At 35.2% G+C, this 9,468-nt stretch overlaps 1 long non-coding RNA gene across 1 annotated transcript; it reads right to left on the bottom strand.

Moving 5' to 3' along the window:
- Nucleotides 1-883: 883 nt before the first annotated feature.
- Nucleotides 884-6,669, bottom strand: LOC140640957 (uncharacterized). The gene is made up of 3 exons (XR_012037553.1): nucleotides 6,564-6,669; nucleotides 2,355-2,515; nucleotides 884-1,055 (listed from the first exon to the last, which is right to left on the bottom strand). It is a non-coding gene; the product is annotated as an uncharacterized lncRNA (long non-coding RNA).
- Between the last annotated feature and the right edge of the window lie 2,799 nt (nucleotides 6,670-9,468).

The raw sequence follows: 9,468 nt of genomic DNA, 5'->3' as shown, positions 1-9,468 counted from the left end.
TAATCACAAGGGTGTTTATGGGAAGGGGGCAGAAGAATCAGAGTTAGAGAAAGTTCTGATGATGGAAGCTGACATTAGAGTGATATGAGGAAAGGACCATAAGCCAAGGCATATGGGAAACATTCTCTCTTAGAGCTGGCAGAAAGAATGCAGCCCTGATGACCCATTTACACATCTGACTCCAGAACTGTGACAGCAAATTTGTGTTGATTTAAGTCACTAAGTTTGTGGGTGTTTGTTAGAGCAGCATTTGGAAACTAATGCTCTAAGGTTTAAATTATGGATATAGATAGGTTGTGTCCTTTCTATTTGATTATTCTATATGGATGAACATTTCATTATCCTACTTCATCATCATGAAGGTAAACTAGTTAGAAACAAAATCAGATTTCTGCATCAATAATTGCATGAGTTGATATGCTTCTGATAATAGGGAAATTCAGAAAATAAATCTCATATAAAGATAGAGGTCAATTCTATTAGATAGTCAGCTAATGACACTGTTAAGGATAAATGACTGGAGCTGTGTATTAAGTTAAATATTTCAACTAGGGAAAGAGGAAGAGAACTCGTGGTTCAAGGAGTAGGATTCAGTGACCGTGTAGATGATATGGTCACCTCCTGAGATGTTCTTGACCAGCCATGGGAACATTTACGATGTCTTCCTGTGTGTCCCTTTTCTCATGATATATTTTCATCTATAAGACCTTGTGCATTAAAATAGGGACTTACATGTGGTCATTTACTTTCTGTTGGCTCTAAGCCACAGTGATTGGCTTCTTCATGACATAAAAATACAGCTAATTTCTGAACTGATTGAATATAAGACTTACAATGAGGTCTAATGACTTCAGCAGTAAAAAGCAGCACATGACACCTCCAAATACTTTATTAGGGACTTGATGGATCCAGAAGAAAGCCATGCCCATATCCTTTCACCTTAATACTAGACCCCCAGAAACAGCACTCACTGAGTATAGGAATCCATCAAGCTGGATGTGGATGTGAAGGTGATGGGTTCTCTTGGATCAGAGTTTGGCTAGATGAAATTCCCACTGAAAACAAGCCAAAAAGCAATTGCTGCAGCCCTGTTCAATGAGCAAGATTCTTTTATATTATTTCTCTTAGCTTTACTCATAGTGTGTGGTTGCAAGGCCAATTGCTTACTAACCTATCTCTTCTCTCAAGAGAATAAAAAAGCACTATTTAAAAGGCTATAATTCTGACTTCCTGGTTTAGACTCCTATTTCTCTGGCATTCAGGAATAATGAAAAAGGAGAATAGTCCAGGATTTGAGGGAGCCTATCTAAGCATATGTGTTAATATTTTTTTCAGGCAACATCAGTTAACTTATTTGAAACCCCTAACTGGTATAGGGGCATGCTGAAGCTGGCCATGTGTACTCATGGAAAAATTTTAAATCATTTTTTTTTGAAATTAAACATCTCCTGTTAGAGATAAATAGTGATACGAGTCATAAAATTCTAGCTCAAATCTCAATTTGCATATTTTGAAACACAACATTTGGGGCACAACATTATCTGAAGGGAGATTTAAAAACAACTCAATATCATTTTAATTATATGAACTCAATCTTCTGTAAAAGTTTAATCCTAAATTTTTGTCAAAGGACAAATGAACTTTATTAATTTTTAGATCTTAAATACATGAGAGTAAATGTCATTTTGCAATAGTTTTAATATGTGAATACAAGGAGGAGGAAAAAAATGTACTTCTCAGACCAAATTAGAAAAACTTTCTAAGAAAATACTCATAGTTTTTAAAAGCTTGTTTTAAATATGGGTTATGCAGAATTAAGTAAGTTATGTAATGATTCTATCCTGTTTTCTCATTCTAGGAGGATGCACATCACAGGGATTTCAATGATAGTGATGACTGCTAGCCCTTTCTAGGTATTAGCCACTGCCACTAACAGTGGCAGCTGGTGCCAAGCAATGTTGCAAGATTTAAAAGTAGCTTTTAAATCTGGTATTCTAATGTCTAATTGGTGAGATTCCCATCTCTTAGGTTTGTAGTTATAATTCATGGAATGTAGAGTTATCATTTATTCTTTATCAGAACTTACAGTAGACATTTGATGAATTCTTAGAATTAGTGATGAATAATGACTAGATGGTTTTTTTTAATTGCTCTTATACATGTAAGAGGTGATCCAATCAGCACCTAAAGTACTTGCATATTTACAATTAATATATCACAGGGTGACAATATCAAAGCTTCATAAAGAATTGTCACTAGTTAATAGAGATACTTGCATTCTTACTGAAGTTCCATCTTCTAGACAATTGTGTACATAATTTGGTTAACATCTTAAGTATGTACTGGACACAAACCTTTTGTGGAATCCCTTCTCTGTGGTCCTGGTTTCAGTGGATGGTAGTGTTTCTGAAAGATGGAATAGGCTGCTGTTTTTCTCTTTCATGTTCCATTTAAACATCTGAGGGAATATACAGCACGTCACTTCTCAGTGATCACTGTATCATGAGCCTGCCCGCTGTAATACAAAAATATGTAAAGGTAAAGACAGATTAAATGTGATTTGTAATTGAAATATAATTAGTTGAATGGAATAATAATTATATAAGAAGCAGTAAAGCTCTTGGCTTAGTTCAGTAAGCATCCCTAAGCAACATATTTTAAAATACACAAAGCTATGGGATGCCTGGGGGGCTCAGTCAATTAAGTGTCTGACTCTTGATTTAAGCTCAGGTCAGGATCTCAGGATCAGATCTCCGATCATGAGATTGAGCCCTGGGTTGGGCTCTGTATGCAGTGTGGAACCTGCTTGAAATTTGCTGTCTCCCTCTCCTTTCCCTTTGCCCCTCCGTCCGCCACTGCTTGCACTTTTTCTCTCTCTAAAGTAAGTAAGTAAGTAAATAAATAAATAAATAAATAAATAAATAAATAAATTACAAAATAGACAAAGCTGGGAAAAGGTTTCTATTCTAAACTATTAGTTACTATCTAACTCTATTGTAGAATATTCAATACACTGCTTTAAATTAAGAAGTGAAATAGCAATGGCTAATACCATTACATTATAATTGTTATTTTTTGTGACTGTAGACATTTTTGTTGATGCAATAATACTAATGAAGGTAATATTGTCAAATAGAAAAAATAATTATTCATAGATTCCATCATTGCATAACTAAAATATCCTGAGTGGACAAATCAAAACTATTAGATGTAATGGAAAAGTTTACTTAAGGGTCTGAGTAAGAAAAAATAATGAAAATATAAGGGCCCTGAATTCCAGCAACAACTACCTAAATCATATCATTGATATCTAAATACCCCTTACAATGTAACACAAAGATAAATATTTTGGGGAATAGCCATTAAGCAATCTGAGTGACCTATATGAAGAAAAGTATAAAATGACATGCCCAAAGACATTATACATCAATTGACATGGGTGTCCATGGAGGAAGGTGGAGGACAGGTTTGTTATGAACGGCATGGAAATGAACTAAGAACAGAGGCTTCACCAGATTAAGGTCAGTGGCACATCATGAACAGAGGGATATGTTTAATTTATCTCTTTTTCCCTAAGGCTTAAGAAAAGAATAAGAGGTAACTGGAGTGTTGGGTCATGATCCTATTCCCACTGTATGTTGTGAAAAATGGCCATCTTGTCCAAATTAATCTACAGTTTGAGTATTTTACCAGTCAGCATCCAAATAGAAGTTTTCTTTGTCATTTGAAAGGTTACCTAGAGATACAACTGAGCAAGCATATAAAAAATGAAATATTTATCAATGACAAAAAAGTTTTGATAACTGGATTATGTGAAGATTTCCTACAAAGGGAACTGGGAAACAATTCATATGAAGAAAAAGGGGAAACAAGGGAAAAGCCTATAGTTGTAATAGTCAGTATGAAAATAAAGGGGAAGGTAAATAGAAAAGCTTGAAGTCCTATCCATGTCCCATTTTAGACTTCTTATCATTGCTAACTTCACTCTGGAAGTAGAAGAGAGAAATTAGGTAAGTCCCTAGAGGACACAGCACAAATCAACAAACACTTATCAACCCCTTAATAGTGATAGATACTGGAATAAATGCTAGACATTTAAAAAAGTAGGTAATATAATAGTCTTCCTTTAGACTTATATATAGTTAGGAGTCAGGCACACAGTCAAAATAGATTTCAAGGCCAGCTCGTTTTGACATCAGCATTCACATTAATACCATTGCCATGCTATGTTCTAAATTAGGATACAAGTAGTACATACCGAGAGAGAAAGAATATTACATTTTACTAGTTATCAAAGAAATGCCAATAACCTTTTAATCCTTAATTAGCAAATGTGAAAGCACTATTCATAACACTCAGAGATACTGAGGTTGGGGAAAAAAAAACTAGCAGTGTTGTTCATCACTATCATTTGTGGCTGCATTCCAAAGACTTATTCCTATTTATGCATTTTGGCAATGGATTTCAAGAGTCATAAACACATTTATATAATTTAACTAAATAATGCCATTATTTATAATCTAATCATTGAAATCACTCACAATGAGGGAAATGGATATATTAATGAAAAGATTTAAAAAAAAAAAAAAAAAGAAAAGATTTATTCATTTAAAAATATTTTCTTATAATTTCCATCTCCTGCCATACAATATTATTATAATATTGACCATATTTCCTGTGTGGTACTTTTCATCTCCATGACATATTTCTTTCATAACTGGAAGTTCTTATCTCTTAGTCCCATTCACCTATTTTGCCTCAACCCCACAACCCCCATTGCTTTGGCAACCATTAGTTCTCTGTATTTGTGATTCTGTTCCTATTTTTTTGTTTCTTTGTTTTTTAGAGTTCACATATAAGTGAAGTCATATGATATTTGTCTTTCTCTGACCTCATTTAGTATAATACCCTCTAGGTCCACCCATGTTATCACAAATGGCAAGATCTCATTCTTTTTTATAGCTGGGTAATAGTCCATCATCTGTGGATGGACACTTGGGTTGTTTTCATATCTTGGCTATTATAAATAATGCCACAGTAAACATAGGGGTGTGTATGTTTTTTTTTAATTGGTATTTTCATTTCCTTTGGGTAATACCCAGTAGTGGAATTAGTGGATCATGTGGTGTTTCTCTTTTTAGTTTTTTTTAGGAAAGTCTATACTGTTTTCCACAGTGGCTGCACCGATTTGTATTCCCACCAACAGTGCATGAAGGCTCTTTTCTTCACATCCTCACCAACATTTGTTACCTGTCTTTGTTTGTTTGCTTTTGTTTACGTCTTTTTGATACTACTCTTTCGGCCAGATAAAATATCTCATTGTGGTTGTGATTTGCATTTCCCTGATGATTAGTGGTGTTCAGCATCTTTTCATTTTGGCCATCTATATGTTGTCTTTGTAAAAATGTCTATTCAGGTCCCCTGCCCATTTTAGATCAGATTATTATTTTCTTTTTATTGCTTTTTTGTTTGTTTTTGTGTGTGTCTTTTGGTGTGTAAATTCTTTATATATTTTGGAAATTGACCCCTTATTAGATATATCGTTAACAAATATCTTCTCCCATAGAGTAGGTTGCCTTTTCGTTTTGTTGATTGTTCTTTTGGTGTGCAAAATCCTTTTATTTTGGTGTTGTCTCAACAGTTACCTTGCCTCAAGAGACCTATCTAGAAAAAAATGTTGCTAAGGCCAAATGTCTAAGATTACTGCTTATGTTTTCTTCCAGGAATTTTGTGGTTTTAGGTTTCACATTTAGGTCTTTAATCCATTTTGAGTTTATTTTTGTTTGTGAAGTAAGAAAGTAGTCTGGTTTTATTCTTTTGCATGTAAGTGTCCAGTTTTTCCAACACTGTTTATTGAAGAGACTATCCTTTCCCCACTGTATATTCCTGCCTCTTTGGTCTCTTTCAGCCACATGCCTGCCCCTGGAAAGTAAATTAAAAATTCACACAAGGGGCATCTGGATGACTCAGGTGGTAAAGCTTCTGATTCTTGATTTTGTCTCAGGTCATGATCTCAGGGTGGTGAGATCCAGCCCACTCTGTGCTCAGTGTGGAGTTTGCTTGTGCTTTTCCCTCTGCCTCTCCTCCTTTCTTTGTCTCTCTTTCTGTTTCTTGTGCGTGCACATGTGAAAATACATAAATAAAATCTTAAAAAAAAACCCACACCAAATTCTCATTTGCAAGCCTGAAGCTGATAGTTAATTTATTTGCTTTTTTAATAATGTATACTAACCATGTACGTGTGCCGGGTTGAATCAATCCTGATAGCTTCTGTCTTCCACTATAGATCCACCAATCAAATGAGTTTCAACACTTGTGCAGGCCCCATATTCTTGTCCTTATTCTGTTTTTTCCTTCCCTTCTGTTGTGGCTATCCCTTGCAGATCCCATCATTAATTTTTTTCCAAATTCACTGCGGATAGCATTTTTATGACCTCAAACTTGTCCCTGACTATTGGATTTACTTCTGGACCTTAATTATCTTTCCTGTTATCATGCCAGTTTCTAATGCTAGTTTAGAGACCTTCACCTATACACACACAGATTCTCAGATACATATTTACCTGGAAGTATCATACATAGTCAGCATTTCTCTGGTTCCTGTGCCAGTCTTGACATTTTTCAGCTTCATTCAGAAATGCTCCTTACCCTTAAGCACGTGGATTTAGTCCACTTTGCAAAAGTCTGACATCCAAGCTCTGAGGTTGGTTCACAATTAATAAGTTTATGATCTCAACATAGCAGCATAGTTCTGGGATTCCATCTGATTAAATGACTTCCATCACTTCAGTAACCCTCTCAGCTAAGTACATTTAAGATCTTTTTACCACACAGAGCTGTTCTCCCTAAAATGCCAATCTCTAAAATTCTCAGACCATGTTTTCTATTCTACGTCCCTCTTGTACTTTCTCCCTTCACTCCACTTAACATATTGCTGGGTAAGATATGGAAAAGTCAATACAGCGGGGGTTTGGGGGAAGTCATCACCTCTCTGGCTTTACTGCCCTTCACTGTTCACTTAGCCTATACCTCATGGTGAATTATTTTAGTGACATTCTCACCAGCACCATCGATTGCTTTGTCCACATTTTATTTATTTGTTTAATTTTGTTCTTGATGCATCAATAGGGAAAAAAAGGAATTCATCCAGGGTACTTGACCTAAAGGATTTAAAATTGGGGTGAAATTATATATACAAGTGGACCCTTTAGAAAATGATGATATTGTGACCCTATTCAGTTACATATTAGAAATTTTGATCAATAATTAAAAGATAATGCAATAATTTTGTATTTTTAAAGAAAATGATTTTATATCCTTTATAAAAATAAAACAATTCTAAAAAGTGCTGAGAAGAACCATACTAAATTATGAATTATCCCCCCACTCAAAATTTTTAAGTGTTACCATCTGGTGACACCATTCTTATTGTCTATTGATGGATAAAAAATAGCAATCGTGTTATTAAAATGTAATCTGACAATAAAATATATTAAATGTTGTTCAAGCTGAATTTAACATAAAAATGTGAGGTGAAGCTGAAGTAATTGCTAAGCTTCAGTAAGTATTTTTCATATTAGATAAGGTAAGAGATAAAGTAAGAGATATTGGAACCCTTTGTTTCCACATTTTCTGTTAAAAGGTTGAAGCCTTGGAATTTCAACTACAGTTCAATTATAGAGAACGTTAATTTACTCACTGCTGTGAAAGATGAGAACATCAGCTCTCAGAATTTTCCTACTTCCTTTTGTTTCATACATTTTTTGTTGGCTTGTTTGTTGAGGCAAATGACGGTGTGTACTATGTTCTATAAACATAATTCTCATCATTGTTTAGTGTTGAATTTTTGGCAGTGTTCACTACCTGCCATTTTACTAGCCTGTGTCTATTTTTTGATATTTGTATTAGTCTCACATCTTCCACTTGCTTTGTGGCCTTGGGCTTGTTGCTTACTACATCTTTCTTTGATCTGTAATAATAGTACCTGTGTCATGGGATTGTTTGTACCAGGCAAATAGCAAGAGATATAAAAGTCACTTGAATTCGATTTTAGTCAGGCTTTGTTTTCTATTGTTCATTGCATTTCCCCTCTGTCTTCTATTTTTTATAGTTTCTATGCCACTTTTTTTGCAATTGATTCATGCTTAATATTCAAACTTTCCAATTGTTATGATATGGTATAAGCTAACTTTCTTTGACTATTTTTCTTGGGAACTGACTTATAGTTTGAGTGATAGATACTGCTTTTTATTAACCTTTAACCTAGGAAATCAGGGATTTCTGAGCGACATAAATCTAACGGGGCAGCATGCAATCCTTGCTTGTGGGCTTGGACTCTGACATTTCTTTTGAGATCCCTTTATTTTTATTTTTTTAAGGTTTTATTTACTTATTTGAGAGAGCCAGAGTGAAGGGGGAAGGGCAGAGGAAGAGAAAGAAAGGGTCTTAAGCAGGCTGCATTGACCATAGAGCCCAATGTGGGGCTGGATCTTAAAACCCAAGATCACAACCTGAGCTAAACAGAGAACCTGATGCTCAACTAATTGCATCACCAGGTGCCCCTTTTGATATTTCTTTAAATCTTGAATTGGGGTTATTTCACCCAACAAGGAATACCCATAGGCTATGACTTATTCTCTCAATTTGTCCTAGGACCCAGGGAAGGAATATGCCCCAAGAGCCCTTCCTTTATCTTGAGGTCTTAATAGACTTACACTGAAGTTGCTCTCTCAGCCTACATTTTTCCAATTCAGAAGTATTTGTTAAAGTTCTCAGAATCTTTTAGATTCACTATGTTTCTTTTGAACTGCCTCTATAAGATAAAATTGGGATAGGAGCCTTTTTTATGGCACAAGAATATTCTTTTTCTTTCTTTAATTGTCATTTTTTAAAAAGTTGTTGCTATAAGGCTAAAACTTTGCGTTAAGAGGCCAGAGTCAACTAGAAGATATATAGTTCTCTAAGAATAGTATATCTAGAACTTTCTATAGTCTATTAGTGTCCATATGTCCTGAGGCCTTTGGATCTTATTTTAGGTTGAGTTCCAACAAATCAGACTCTGGGATGAGGACTCCTGAGTGAGTCACTGAAGAAATGGATCTTGGGAAAATGTGAGAGAGGGAAACAGGATAGATAAGAAGCATATCTCATGTGAAATCCCATAGAAAGTAGCTTCAGTCTGATCCCATAGAGGAACACAAGGCAAGGGACCTGGGATTATGTGCTCCAAAATGTACCTCTTTCCTCATTTGAGAATGTAGATACAATGTCATTTTGACCTAAGATGCTTAGAAGACCTTGAAGAAAAGCCTTTGGAAATAGGGCAAAGGTGGGCATGAATACAAAGAAGAAGAGAGGAGCATAGGTGGATCCTGGAACAAGCTTCAACATTAGCCACTATAGATTGCCAATTGGCATGGACTGTCCCCTTGGGATTCCTCAGTTTCCCTGTATTTTTAGTCTTCCTCT

This window comes from Canis lupus, chromosome 10 (genome assembly GCF_048164855.1).
Source record: "Canis lupus baileyi chromosome 10, mCanLup2.hap1, whole genome shotgun sequence".
Classification (NCBI taxonomy): domain Eukaryota; kingdom Metazoa; phylum Chordata; class Mammalia; order Carnivora; family Canidae; genus Canis; species Canis lupus.
The sequence above is the reverse complement of the archived record's forward strand: the minus strand, read 5'-3'. Positions and strand labels throughout refer to the sequence as shown.